A 15,556-nucleotide genomic window follows, 5' to 3' on the forward strand; every position below is an offset into this window, starting at 1 on the left:
CCAGGCAGAAAGAACAGTATTTATAATATAAAACTGCATGCAGGGCACTGGACAAAGCACTGGGGACAAAAGGGACGTGAACTGATTTCATACAGTACTGATTACAGTACTGTATGTGTTATGATTTTTAAATTTTTTTTTAATTTGCTGCCAGGCTCTGCCCCCGTGCGTCGCGACGCTCGCAGGGAACGGAGCCTGGCACAGAGAGGCTTCGGGCAGAGGACAGAGCCCGCAGACACAGCAGGGGTCATCGCAGGATCAGGGACAAGGTGAGTAACCTGCACCAGGATCCTGCAATGCAATCCCGAGTGTGGCTCGGGGTTACCGCTAATGGTGCTGAATTTAACCCCGAGCCACACTTGGGAATACCGTCAGGGAGGCTACACTTAATCACATTGCTAATAGTATTAGCAAAATTTCCATTCGATGCACGGTCACCTCTAGCAGATATGATACAGGAGATGGTCAGAGACTGCAGACATGATACCGGAGATGGTCAGAGACTGCAGACATGATACCGGAGATGGTCAGAGACTGCAGACATGATACCGGAGATGGTCAGAGACTGCAGACATGATACCGGAGATGGTCAGAGACTGCAGACATGATACCGGAGATGGTCAGAGACTGCAGACGTATGCAAGAGATCAATGCAGCCTGCTTGTGCCCAGCAGCCTCACCAGTGCCCGTCATATGTAGCTTGCCTGTGCCCATCAGCCTGCCAGTGCCCATCATATGCAGCCTGCCAGTGCCCAGCAGCCCCACCAGTGACGATCATATGCAGCCTGCCAGTGACCGTCATATGCAGCCCATCAGTGTCCATGTGCAGCTTGCCAGTGCCCAGCAGCCCCATCAGTGTCCATCACATATGCCCAGCAGCTTAACCAGTTCCCATCATGTATGCCCAGCAGCTTTACCAGTGCCCATCATGTGCAGCCTGCCTGTGCCCGCATCAGCGGCAATCTCCGTGTGTCACGAAACTGGATTTGAATTGCCCGAGCTGCAGTAACAATGTACCGCCTCCTGTAATCACGTCACGCTGATTCAATGTCCCACCATTGGGTCAGTGTGCCGTCTATCACAGGAGGCGGGACATTGTTACTGCAGCCAGGCAATTCAGCTCCGTCAAACACGGAGATCACAGCGAGTGGAGGAGGAGGGAGTGGAGGACTGGGCGGCACCCAGGGCAGACCACGCCACCTTTTGGTATCCGCTGCTTTTTTCATTCAGCCCAATGAAAAAACACCATTTTCGGCAGATAATTTTCGGTGGCCACTAATAAATAAATAAATATATATATATATATATATATATATATATATATATATATATATATATATATATATAGATTATATATCTATATATCCACTAAAGTTAACCTGATTATTTTTTTTTTGTATAAATGTGAAAGATGATGTTACGCCAAGTAAATGGATACCTAACATGTCACGCTTTAAAATTGCACACACTCGTGGAATGGCTCTGATACTAACCACTGACCTCACCGCACGTCCCTGGTGTCCATGCACATATCAGCAGTTTTTGACAGGGGCGTTTTCTGGCTGCATAAAAACCCCAGAACTAGAGGGTTTTGAGAGTTTTTCACCTGTAAAAACACTCTAACTCTGATAAAAGCCAAAAACAGCTTAAAGACGCTGAAAAATATTGCTATCCTGCGTTTATCAGTGTTTTTGAGCCTTAAGCTTTTATGGGAGTATCATTTTGTTAAAAAAAAGCTCCCTCTACAGCTACAGCTTTCTAGAGCTAACGTTACTGGCTTTTTTTTTTTTTTTTTTATAACGTCCAGTGTGCAGGAGGTCTAAATGTCACTTTGGCAGCAAGTCCACCACCTGCGGCGAAAAAACTTCTTGCTTAGTTTCCTGTCAGAGCCAAGGTTTTGGGCACTGTATTAGGCAAGCTGGTAAAGGTTTTACAGCTGAAAAAGTTTTGTTACTGACATTATATCTCAGAAAAAAGTAACATTACTTACCGTATTTATCGGCGTATAACACGCACTTTTTTCCCCTTAAAATCAGGGGAAAATCGTGGGTGCGTGTTATACGCCGATCCCCCGCCGATTCTTAGCCTTTTGGCGGCTTTCGCCCGTTCTCGGTGGCTTTCGCAGTTCCGCGTGAGCCACCGAAAGCCGAGTGCATCCGAAAGCCGCCAAGAACGGCCGAGAGCCGCAGAGAGAGGCCGAGAGCAGGCGAAAGCTGCCGAGAGAGGCTGAGAACGGCGGCGCCATTTTTAAATGCCAGATGTCTGCGATGGACACTGACAAGGCTGCAATGGGGGACAAGGTACAGATGGACACTGACAAGGCTATACTGACACTGACAAGGCTACAGATGGACACTGATGAGGCTGCATTGATGGGCATTTAAATGTAAGTTTTTTTTTCCTTAAAATTCCCTCCTAAACTTGGGGTGCGTGTTATACGCCGATAAATACGGTACTTTGAATGAAGTGTATCTCTAGCTCTGCTATTTACTCCTTTAGTATAGAAGTGTTCCCTGCAGTGATGCCTGACCCTGCTCAAATCGCTAAAATTCCAGCCCTGCGGAGGTTAACTTCCTTGGCTCTAACACTATAGTACATTGAAATGCCGATAAGTGCCCACCCCTTTCAGTCCTCCGGTCCATTCAGAAAAGTCTTTTTTTTGTTTTCACAGAATGCAACACTTCTGTAAATAAGGGAGGGGGGGATGAATGACCGTATTCTCTCCTCCATTCACATAATTCCTTGTGTTTACAGAATTCAATAAGTTATTTAAAAAGTGGAGAGGGCAGAAAGTGGCAGGCAGTCATCGGGACTTATTCAATCTATAGCATAGTTAGAGCTGAGGAAGTTAACCCCTGCAGCACCAGAAGTACAGCCATATGAAGAGGACTGGTCATCACTACACTAATGAGCAATACATTACAGTATTGTTCTGAACCTATATCCCAGAAACAAGTGTCGGCTGGTGTTTTTTTTTTTTTGGGGGGGGGGGTGACAAACACCCCCCCCCCCCCGGGCGGCACTAGCACAACTGTCCCTAGCCCCCCCCCCCGCGCGGCACTAACACCCCCCCACCCGCTCTGTCCTTACCCTGGATGTGGGTGGTGAGAGCAGTGGTCGGAGCTGATGTGGCCATTTTCCAGCACCGTCGCCCCTATCCTTAAGCGTGGCAGGCTCGGGAAAACCTGCTCCAGTGTCCTCTCCTGAAACAGCTTACGCGGGATATCTCCTCTCTGCTCCTCCCAGCGCTCGGCGTCCAAAAAGATTGCCTGAGGTTTTGGCTAATCGGGAAACGGATTTCATACCTGCTTCCCGATTGGCTGGGAGGAGGATCAGTGTTGCAACAGCGAATATTCATTTACTGCTGCAACACACCTGGATGGGCTCCAGTCACATCCTCTGCGACCCAAGCCCACCCTATTTTGAAGCCTATTAGAGCTTCTGGCCCTAATCTGGTGCTTCACAAAAAATAACTGGCCGCTGTAATTCATGCGCCCGGTGCCCTAAAAGTGGCAGGACACATGAATAGGGTGCGGCCGCAGTAGCCGTGAATAGATTCATGCAATTCATGAATCTATCCACTGCATAAAGGGGGGTGGCGTGGTGAGGGGGCAGCATCAGGGTGCCCCTAATGGACGGGCTGCCACTACATAACTAACACCCCATCCAACCCCTGTCCAGCGGTCTCCGTCCCCTGGGGATCCCGACAGCCTGAATTAGTTGTTTGCAACCACTATAGATGTTTGAAAAAAGCCATTAACTGGTTAAATGCTTAATTGTCTCAATCTTCTTTCTCTGTACCTAATATGATGGAGTTTGTTCTAATTACAAACACAGAGTGGTTGTTTATGTCAGCGCAGTTGCCTGAAATGATGATTAATTGTAAAGACTGTAATGTGAATGGAGACGTGTCCCAGATTATTTCCTGGGGGGAACTAGTCTTTATAGTGGTATTTCATTTGCCATATGCTCGTTCTTCATGTGCAAAGAACGTGCAAGATCTGAATCTGAAAGCTTTTACTTCTGCAGTTAAAAAAAAAATTGTACTTGTAGTGCAGTGCATGTAATACATATTTTAAATAAAATTGGCTTTCCCTAGCATTCAGTCAGTTTCGGTGGACTTTTATTAAAAGTATGTGTTATATGCTGATAGACGGGAATAAAACAATTTGTGACCTGGAATTGCACAATAGGTTTAAATCACACTAATTGGCATATTCTCATATGCCGTTTTGCACATCTATTAGTGGAAGCAGCTGTAAGCGAGATTTGCAAAAAGTGCATTTCTGCTGGTATAAGTTGCACCAGGCATTTGCCTTAAAGCCTGATTGAGCCCAATTGGAAAGCGAACGCTCCCTGCTGATTGGAGAGCTCTGGGTCTGACTCAGCTGTGATTATGTTAGACCTCTGCGGAGAGAGACTACTGCTTCCACACACAGCGCAAAGGTCCTTCTCTACAATATGCTGGCAAGTAACAGGCTTTTCTTCCAAGGATGTGGTATCACTATACATTTCTTTACACCTATCACTTTCCTATGAACAGGGTGACCCTCCACTAGACGCAATACTGTCTGACCACAACTAGCTAGAGATGGAGGCTGCTTTGACAGCCATGCTAATCTTTGGCTTCCAACAGTTGCTTGAGGCAATCATCAGCAATAGGGATGCAGTCCTCTTGCTGGTGCTTGGAGCCGGGGAACGGCGTGGAATTAAATGCAGCCTGACAGGGTTTATAACCCTCCCTTACTCTATTCAAAATGGGGAAGAAAAAAAAGTTTTGCCTATAGTTCTACTTTAACTACACTTCCTGGAGTTCCAGCCTTTTTTTTTTTTGTTTTTGTTTTAAAGTCGGCAGCTACAAGTACTGTAGCTTCTGACTTTTAATAAGGACACTTACCTGTCCAGGGAGCCCGCAATGTCAGCCCCCTCAGGCCAATTCGGCCATCGACTCGGGTGCAGGCGTTGCCATGACAACTAAGGGAAACTGGCAGTGGAGCCTTCAGGTTTCCTACTGCACATGCGCGAGTCGCGCTGAGCTTTCTGAATGAGAACCTCGTCTTCTCGGACACACACAGGTCCCAGAAGGCAGCAAGGGAGAAGGAGGAGGGCTCGCTGCATAAAAGGGAAATTACGTTCTTCGCCGCTGTTTGGCTGGGACGGAAGTACACCTTTTGTACTTCTTAAAGGATAGGGAAAAAAGTATTTTTTTATATATACACATCCAAAAACAAGGCGTGGAGGGGTGGTCTTTAGTTTAAAACCACCTTGTAAAGTTGGGTGGAAGTCCGCTTTAACTAAGCTGACAGACCTCTTTTAAGTATATCTGTATCATCCACGCCAGTTTCTATTTCAAGGTGAAATGGAACCTGGTACAGTTCTCACCCTTAATTATTAGAGGGAATACAGCAGCTTTCAATATATAGAAAACTAACAAAGCTTCCTGCCAGGTGTCACCTGTTGTATGGAATGTGAGCTGTTAGTAGACCTCTCACATGCCTACCTGTCTCAGCTTGTGCAGTCATTTCACTACATGAGCAGAGCGTGCAGGGCTTATACCATCTTCTCCCCTCCCACTCTGACGTAAGTGGTGGGCGGGGACGGCAGAGAGGTTGGAGCATACAGCTTCAGTTCTAATGTTCCCTGTGCGGAACAGAGAACTAGTTGCTCCGAGACAACAAAGGGGCTATTATTTTTATTATCATTAATTAGGAGCTGCATCTGCTCCATTTTTTATATTTAGAAGAGTGGTGCAAACATTGTGCTTCCATCACTCTTTTTTTAATTACTTCACTCAGGATGTGACAAGTTATGCAGCACTAGAGAAACGTTCGGCAGCTGGTAATCAATAACTTATCGCATTGTGCAGTTCATTTACAGTACTAAAGGCAAATAAACTGTACAGTTTGCAAATGCAGTTATGTTCTTTTTCTTAGTAAATGTGATTGTGGTGAAACTTCACTTTGTAAATACCCAATCGGTTGCAAGAAAAAAAAAGCATATTTGCTTGCACATGATGGAAATCAGCAGTGCTTTACCACATTTACTAAGCTCTGGGGAAAATGAGTGCAATTGCACTTGCAAAGTGCTGCGCCTATTTGCTTTTAGTAAATCAACCCCATTGAGGTTGATTTACTAAAACTGGAGATTGCAAAATCAGGTGCAACTCTGCATAGAAACCTTTCAGTTTCTAGTTTTTTTTTTTTGTCAAAACTTAATTGAACAAGCTGAAGTTAGACGATGGCTACCATGCACAGCTGCATTTTTCACTATCCAGGTTTAGTAAATCACCTCATAGTATCTATATTCCAACAGGTTCAGAATAAGGGGTGATGTCTGGCCCCTAAAATGAGTTGGCTTTTGTAACAACTCTGGAATAAATTTCATTTTGGATTTGAGTATTCAATTTCTGGCCTAAACTATACCTCCACAACTGTTCACATATAAGGCTCAGTTCACATATATGCGAATCAGATGTGTTTTGAAATGTGGACCAAATCATCTTTCAATGGAGCCGGTTCACATATATGTGGGCCGGTTGCAGTGTGAATGAAAAAGGGTCCTGTGCATTTTTAAGTCTAGTTCAGGTGCGATTTACATGTCAAATTTGCACCTAAGGCCTCATGCACACGGTACGCTGTTAAACTCGCATTCAGAGGCAGTTGGACAGTTTTTTCAACTGCCCCTGAACCCATTCAATGTTATCCTATGTGTCCATGTACACAGTCTTGTTTTTTGGCGTTTTTAGGCAGTTGCGTTTCACCTCGTTTTTCCAGAAGCAAAAAAATGGGTTCAGACGCAAAAGTTTTCCATGTTTCAGATGCTAAACGCCGTTACCGCGTTTGCGTTTATAAGTATTTTTAAAGGAACATTTTACAATCTGAATTTGTGGCCCCATATCTCAGGGCCACTTGGTGCTAGGAACCCCAGATTTGGTATGATAACACAGTTGGATTAACACTATAACATATCCAAATTTGGGGTTCCTAGCACCAAGTGGCCCCGAGATATGGGGCCCCAAATTCAGGTCGGAAAATGTCATTCTCTGCTGCAGAAGGGCTTGACATTTTGCGACCCGACTTTGGGGCCACGTATCTCGGGGCCACTTGGTGCTAGGAACTTCAAATTTGGATATGTTGTAGTGCTAGTTCCACTGTGTTTTGGGGTTCCTAGCACCAAGTGGCCCAGAGACACAGGGACCCAAATTTGGGTCACAAAATGTCATTCTCTGCTCTGCAGACGCTTCTAGACGCAAACGCGGTAAAACGCGGCTAAACGCAGCATGCAAACGCAGCAAAACGGGCGTTTCTAAACGCCGGTTTCAGCTTTTAAAAACATGTGTTCAGCAGAGTTTCCACCGCTGGCTCGTGTGCATGAGGCCTAAATTGCACCAAAACTGCACCGGGCTCTGCACCGAAACCGGACCCACATATAGGTGAACAGAGCCTCAGTGTGCAGAAGCTGCTTACCTATCCTGGATGCTCCACGGTGAGATCATCAGTACATCGGTAATAACAAGATAAGTATATAATACTCAGTGTTATTTCAATGTTCCAATACCATTAATACACCATTTAAAGTTCTTTTATGGAAGACCTTTTTTTAAATTATGACATCCTGATGAGTAGTAGCCATGCATCGGCTTTACTTTTTTTTTTTTTTATTATTTATATTGGGATTTTTTAAGGTGTCAACAGTTAGTATTTTACAAAATATAGGAAGATGGTACTATCATCTATTCAAAACAGGGGTTAGAAGGGTCCTCTGCATGAGAGCTTACAATTTTTTAAAAAGGAGGGGCAAGTGATACCACAAGGTAATAACTTTGGCATGAGTTGATGGAGAACATGACCGCTAAAAATGTGCACATTTTTCTTCTTCTGATTGTTTTGTGTTATGTCTGTAAGGTTCTCAAAGGCTATCTGCTGGTTCCATTGTTCAATCATTTGGCTCCTGCACTTGGCAAATATTTGCTTTCCTCTGCCCTGTTACCATTTCACTCTTTCAATTTCTCATTATTGCACTTGTAGTCCAGAGCAGCAGAAAAAACACGCCGATTATAGCCAGCATTAACGATTGTTCCGTTTGGGTAATGGAATTATGAAAACTTTTTGCTAAAGCCGACCTCAAGGTGTTTTATCTTAATTGCATACTTAACCTGGTCCAGCTTGGACCAATGAAGGTATGCATATCGCATACTGGGGGGACCGCAGTGGAAGATGACAATCACTGTAGTAGTCGGCACTACTACAGTGATAGCCACAATCTTCTGGATCCTTTGCCAAGCGGCTGCCCTGCTGCACACCAACCACAGGGGTTTGCTTGTTTGGCACTTCTAACATTGCAGAACACCTTTTATTTTTTCGAATGAATTCAAGGCATTCCCTGATTGAAAGAGGTGGAGAGGAGGGGCAGTGACTTCACAAGCTCCACATCATTGAATCAGAGAACTCTTTGGGGTTGATTTACTAAAACCGGAGAGTGCAAAATCTAGTGCAGCTGTGCATTGTAGCCAGTCGGCTTTTAACTTCAGGTTGTTCATTTACGCTGGGTTCACACTAGTGCGAATTGAATGTGGGTTTACCCGCATCCAATTTGCAAGACAGGAGATTGTGACCAGTTCTCCATGGAGCCAGTTCACACCTCTTCGGGGCAGCTGCAGAGCGGCTTGCATGGGAGTCCTGTGTGTCTTCTGGTCCGCTTCAGTTCTGAATTTAGCCAAAAATTCAGCCCTGATTCGTCCCTGTAACGGAGAACAGGGATGCACTGGACCCCTGCTTTGAGCCGAATCCGTCTGCAGTGTGAACCCGCCTTAAAGCGGTGTTCTGCTTAAAAAAAAAAAAATTAAAAGTCAGCAGCTACAAATACTGCAGCTGCTAACTTTTAATAATCGGACACTCACCTATCCCAGGGTCCAGTGATGCGGGGGATCGAAGCCCCGCTCGTCTCCCCCTCCACTCGGCGGCACCGGCATTTTAACTGTGGGCACACAGCCGGGCACCCACTGCGCATGCGCGAGCCGCGCGCCGTGATCGGCCGTGCAATCATCTGGGACCTGTCACGTGTCCCAGATGATTGACAAGAGGGAGGGGAAAGAGGCGATCTCCCTTCCTGCGCTGAGGGAAGTGACGTCAGGAGCACAGGCGCCGAAGGAGGCAGACTACGAGGGACCCCCTAGCAACAGCCATTTAGAGGTGAAAAAAAAAAAAATTTTCTACAAATGTTTTTTTTACATTTTTGTTAATTACAGTAATATTTTTTTTTTTTTTTTGGGGGGTGGAACTCCACTTTAAGCTTTGACGAAAAAAAAAAAAAACCTGGAAGCTGATTGGCTTCTATGCAGAGCTGCACCAGATTTTGCACTCTCTCCAGTTTTAATAAATCTCCCACCTTGTATTCATTGAAAAAAATACAAGGCGTTCTGTGAATGGAGGTAGTGCTAAACAAGTGGCCCCCTATGGTTAGTGTGCAGTTCTGCACAACATACAGAAGATTGCTTCTGTGACTACTACAGTGATCGTCAGCTTCCGCAATGATTTATCAGGTATGAGAAGCTGTATGCATACATTATACCAAGCTGGACCAATGTAAGAATGCAATTAAGACCATACCTGGAGTTCAGCTTTATATATACCTAGTAGTAGTTGGTCACATTTAATTGGACTTGTGTTGTGATGTTGAAGACATTTCCTAGCTTATTCAAGCCACTTCTTCAGTTCTAATGCATGTCAGGAACACATCCTAGCATACATCGTACTGGGGTGTTTTCCCGAAAGCTCATTAGAACTGAAGAAGACTTGAAATGGCTACAAAATATCTTCAATATCACAAAAGAAGCCCAATTGTATGTGATTAATACCAGATATAATACCATGGCCTGGATAAATGAGAACGTTCCCAGACATACTTGTTACGTATAGCAGGGGTGACATCTAGAGGGCAGGAAAGAAATTACAGCATTTCATATATAAATAATGAAAGAAAATGGCTCCTTTGCACATCATTTTCATACAGTGTGATGGCAAACAACATATCACATCCATAGTTACATCGTTAATCAGGTTGAAAAAAGACACAAGTCCACCCAATTTTACTAAAAAAAAACCCCCACAAACCTATACCCACAGTTGATCCAGTAAAAAGGAAGGGAATATGATCGACATGTTCAAATATATAAGGGGTCCATATAGTGAACTTGGTGTTGAGTTATTCTCTTTACGGTCAACACAGAGGACAAGGGGGTATTCTTTACGTCTAGAAGAAAAGAGATTTCACCTCCAAATACGGAAAGGTTTCTTCACAGTAAGTGCTGTGAAAATGTGGAATAGACTCCCGCCAGAGGTGGTTTTGGCCAGCTCAGTAGATTGCTTTAAGAAAGGCCTGGATACCTTCCTAAATGTACATAATATAACTGGGTACTGACATTTATAGTTAAAGTTGATCCAGGGAAAATCCGATTGCCTCTCTGGGATCAGGAAGGAATTTTTCCCCTGCTGTAGCAAATTGGAGCATGCTCTGCTGGGGTTTTTTGCCTTCCTCTGGATCAACTGTAGGTATAGATTGTGTTTATGGGATTGTACAATATTTTTTATTTTATTTTTATTTTTTTTATGGTTGAACTGGATGGACTTGTGTCTTTTTTTCAACCTATGTAACCCCAGGAAAGCGTGATCTAATTTGCTACAGCATGGGAAAAAAATTCCTTCTTGATCCCCCAAGAGGCAATACGATTTTCCCTGGATCAACTTTACCTATAAATGTTAGTACCCAGTTATATTATGTACATTTAGGAAAGAATCCAGGCCTTTTTTAAAGTAATCTACTGAGCTGGCCAGAACCACCTCTGGGGGGAGTTTATTCCACATTTTCACAGCTCTTACTGTGAAGAACCTTTCCCTATTTGGAGATTAAATCTTTTTTCCTCCAGATGTAAAGAGTGCCCCTGTGTCCTCTGTGATGACCTTAAAGTGAATAACTCAACATCAAATTCACTATATGGACCCCTTATATAGTTGTATATGTTAATTATATCCCCCCTTATTCTCCTCTTCTCAAGAGGGAATAGATTCAGTTCCTCTGATCTTTCCTCATAGCTGAGCTCCTCCATGCCTCTTATCAGTTTGGTTGCCCTTCTCTGCACTTTCTCCAGTTCCCCGATATCCTTTTTGAGAACTGGAGCCCAAAACTGAACTGCATATTCCAGATGAGGTCTTACTAATGATTTGTACAGGGGCAAAATTATCTCTCTCTCTCTGGAGTCCATACCTCTCTTAATACAAGAAAAGGACTTTATTCAGATTTGGAAACCGCAGCTTGGCATAGCATGATATTAAGGTTATGATTTACCAAAACCCCCAGATCCTTCTCCACCATTTATTGCCCCACTTGTACTCCCCCTAGTATGTATGATGCATGAATATTCTTAGCCCCCAAGTGCATAACTTTACATTTATCAACATTAAACCTCATTTCCCACATAGTCGCCCAATTAGACAGTGCATCGAGTTCAGCTTGTGAATTGGAGACATCCTGTAAGGACGTTATTTCACTGCATAGTTTAGTGTCATCTGCAAAGACTGAAATGTTACTTTTAATCCCAGACCCTACATCATTTATAAAGATCTTAAAAAGTAAGGGTCCCAGCACTGAACCTTGGGGTACACCTCTGATAACCTTAGTTAATTCAGAGTAAGAATCATTAACCACTACTCTCTGAATTCTGTCTTTTAGCCAGTTTTCTATCCATTTATAAACTGATATTTCCAAGCTTGTAGACTTTACCTTACACATTAGTCGTGTGTGGGGAACTGTGTCGAACGCTTTTGCAAAATCCAAGTTTACCACGTCCACCACCACTTCTTTGTCCAAGATTTTACTTACCTCCTTATAAAAAGAAATCAGGTTTGTTTGACAACTTCTGTCTTTTATGAATCTATGCTGTCTGTTGCTTAAAATATTTTTTTCCAGCAAGAACTCATCTATGTGGTATTTTATTAAACTCTCCAGTATCTTCCTGACTATAGAAGTTAAACTAACAGGTCTATACTTACTTGGTAAAGACTTTGATCCCTTTTTAATATGTGCACCACATTGGCCCTACACCAATCCAGTGGTACCATTCCAGTTATTAACGAGTCCTTAAAAATTAGAAACAATGGCCTTGAAATTACAGAGCTCAATTCTTTTAGGATTCGTGGGTGGATACCATTTGGTCCAGGTGCTTTATCCTCCTTTATTCTGTCTAAATATTTCTGGACCATATCACTTTTGAGCCATTGTGGATCATTTGGGGCTGTGTCACTACCACCCCCATTATGGACATGAGCTCCCCTATGCTCCTTTGTATACACAGAGCTGAAGAAAGTAATAAATTTGCCTTTTCTTAGTCCCAAGTCACCCACTCCAGATTATTTTGTAAAGGGCCTACATGCTCAGACCTGACCTTTTTACTAATAATACATCCCTTGAAAAGTGAACGGTTTCTAGAGGACCATTCTCCCTGACACACAGCAAAATTGTAAGACTGTTTATATCACTGGAGGGCACTGCTTTTGATAATTAAGACATTGAAAAAAAACACAGTACTAATACCAGTAGTGTGCAGGTGTCCTTTTTCATCTAAACAGAAATTGGCTTTTTAAGTGCAGCTATATAAGAGAGCAAACTGCCAGCAAATGTTAAATGCAAGCACCCAATGACCTATAGAACACTATATGGGAGCCCAGCTCCCTTGAATACTGTATCATGCAAATGCTGACTTCAGTCAGGAATTTGACCCGCCCCTCCTGTAAAGCTAGGTTCACATTTGTGCAATGTGGGAATGTTAACAAAATCCCCACAATGCACAAAAAACCTGCATCCCTTTTGTGGGTGCACAGCAATGCCAATACATTTTAATGGCACTGCTCAGCACCTGCAAAAGGGATGCACATTTTTGTGCCATTAAATTGTTAATGTGCACCAAAGCGCATGGTAACAAAGAATCATGCATTTTGGTGTGACGCAGTTTTTCTTGTAAAAAAGGGTCATGCACTTCTTTTGTGCAAGTTTAATTTTTTTTTTTTTTTTTTGCATAGGGAAGCCGATTAAAAACAATGCCCAATGTCTCACCTGCTACAGCCAATCAAGTGCAGGAATGTGCTTAATTGGCCTTTTACCTGGCATTTTAACCGGGATTTAGACACCTTAACCCAGAAATGCTCAAAGCTGAGTGCCTATGGGTTCTTTGATCGCAGAGCAGAGGATGCCCCCTGATCCACACCCACTCATCATTCTGACGCTATTTACTGCATTTTTGGCCTTCACAGTCCTTTAAATGTTTAAATCCTTTGTTTACCAAGACCTTTATATATATAAAAAAAAAATTTGTTAACATCTATTAACTAATATTCATTTAACATCATAAAAATTGTGGTATCCTTAAACATCTCCCAAATTACACTCACAATCTGACGTTGCCAACAGCTGGGCAAAAATCAATTAGCAGACCTGGTATTACCATTCATAAATAAAAACAATTTAATAGGGCGTATGACAGCAATATCACATTACGTTTGTATTGCCTTGATCAAAAACTTTCTGTTCTTAATGTACCTTGTGTTATCTAAAGCTGGCCATACACTGGATTTTGTTCAAAAAGCTTATTTTTTTTAGAAATTTTGTTTGATTCTCTAATGGTTAGTGGGATCAGATGGACGTGGTTTTCAACCATAATGACAAGAACATTCGAAGCAGCAGGATAGAAAGCTTTTCTCAAATTAACAAAATTCCAACAGTGAAGTGGTTTACGTTTGGGGAAAATAGTACATATTGTAATGCGCATGTTCTTGGCACAATAGAAGACCTGTTTAACCAATTGATGACTGCCCTATAGCAGTTTTACTGATACAGGGCGACTGCGCTGCGCAGGATCATGTATATAAGTAAACGGTAATGGAGGGCATGGATTCTGTGTCCCTGCAAAGCAGGGACATGGATCCATGCATTCCCCTAGTAAAAGCACCTCCCACACTACACTAAAACACTGGCTAGGAACACAGTTAACCCTTTGATCGCCCCAGATGTTAACCCCTTCTCAGCCAGTGTCATTTTTACATTGCATATTTTTAGGACTGATCACTGTATTTAATGTCACTGGTTCCCAACAAAGTGTCAAAAATGTCAGCGTCCATTTTGTCCACCGCAATATCGCAGTCCCGCTATAAAAGTCGCTGATCGCTGCCATTACTAGTAAAAAAAAAAAAATACCTAAATAAAAGTTCCATAAATATATCCCATAGTTTGTAGACATTATAACCTTTGCGCAAACCAATTAATATACGCTTATTGGGATTTTTTTTTTTACCAAAAATATGTAGCAAATACATATTGGACTAAATTGATGAAGAATTTCAGTTTTTTTTTTTTAACATTGTTTCATTGGATATGTTTTATAGCAGAAGGTAAAAAATATTATTGTATGTTGTTTTGTTTTTTTTTTCTCTAAATTGTCAAAGGCACTTCTGTGTAAAGCACTGTGTAAAATTGATGGCGCTATACAAGGACCTATAATACATAAATATAAAAATGGCACAGATGACATTCGGAGAACACTTTACATTTTCTCAATGAATGCAAAGTGCTCTTGGATTGGATGAGATAGAAATTGTGATGTCACCACCCAGCCACCTCTTCTAATCAGAGAGCACTTTGCATACATTGAGAAAATTCAAAGTGTTACCTCAATGGTGACCGTATTGAGCAGACAACTTCTGGTGTTCACAATGCAGCAGCCACTCTGCACAGGACATGGAAGCTAGTGAGAAATCACCATAGAGGTCTCTACTACAGTCATGGAAGCTTTAGGGGGAACCCATAGGTATGGTCCAAGCTGGACTAATTACCGTATTTATCGGCGTATAACACGCATCGGCGTATAACACGCACATTCATTTTAAGAGGGAAGTTTCAGGAAAAAAACTTAAATTTTAATTAAGGAACTTTGAAGCAAAATAAGGGTCAGTGCCCATCTGCAGCCTCACCATTGCCATCAATGCAGCCTGATCAATGCCCATCTGCAGCCTCACAAGTGCCATCAATGCAGCCTCATTAGTCCACATCAATGCAGCCTCGCCATTGCCATCAATGCAGCAGCCTCACCATTGCCATCAGTGCAGCCTGATCAATGCCCATCTGCAGCCCAGAGGGGACAGGGAGGGGGGCGGGACGAGCGCTGACAGATTACATACAGTGAGAATCTCCTATGATAGACAGAACAGTAGTCCAATGGCGGCCCAGGAGACGGGAGTTCCTATTACAGAGGCCGCCAAGTAAACAGGAGATTCTCACGTTATGTAATCTGACGGTGCTCGTCCAGCCCCCCCTCCCTGTTCCCTCCGAGGCAGCTAAAACTGAAGTATTGGCGTATAACACGCACGCACTATTTGCACCCGATTTACATGGTGAAAAAGTGAGTGTTATACGCCAATAAATACAGTACCTAAAAATTTTCATGCCAAAACGTCAGGTTTAATAAAATTATTTACAGGACAGCTATTGCAGTTTAAGGTATCGGATTGAC

The 15,556-nt window shown here is 43.0% G+C and overlaps 1 protein-coding gene across 6 annotated transcripts in view; it reads left to right on the forward strand.

The window, feature by feature from the left end:
- The window catches only part of MVB12B (multivesicular body subunit 12B), a 236,524-nt gene that overhangs the window by 136,777 nt on the left and 84,191 nt on the right, over nucleotides 1-15,556 (forward strand). The window lies entirely within an intron of this gene.

This window comes from Aquarana catesbeiana, linkage group LG09, assembly GCF_042186555.1.
Source record: "Aquarana catesbeiana isolate 2022-GZ linkage group LG09, ASM4218655v1, whole genome shotgun sequence".
Taxonomy (NCBI): Eukaryota; Metazoa; Chordata; class Amphibia; order Anura; family Ranidae; genus Aquarana; species Aquarana catesbeiana.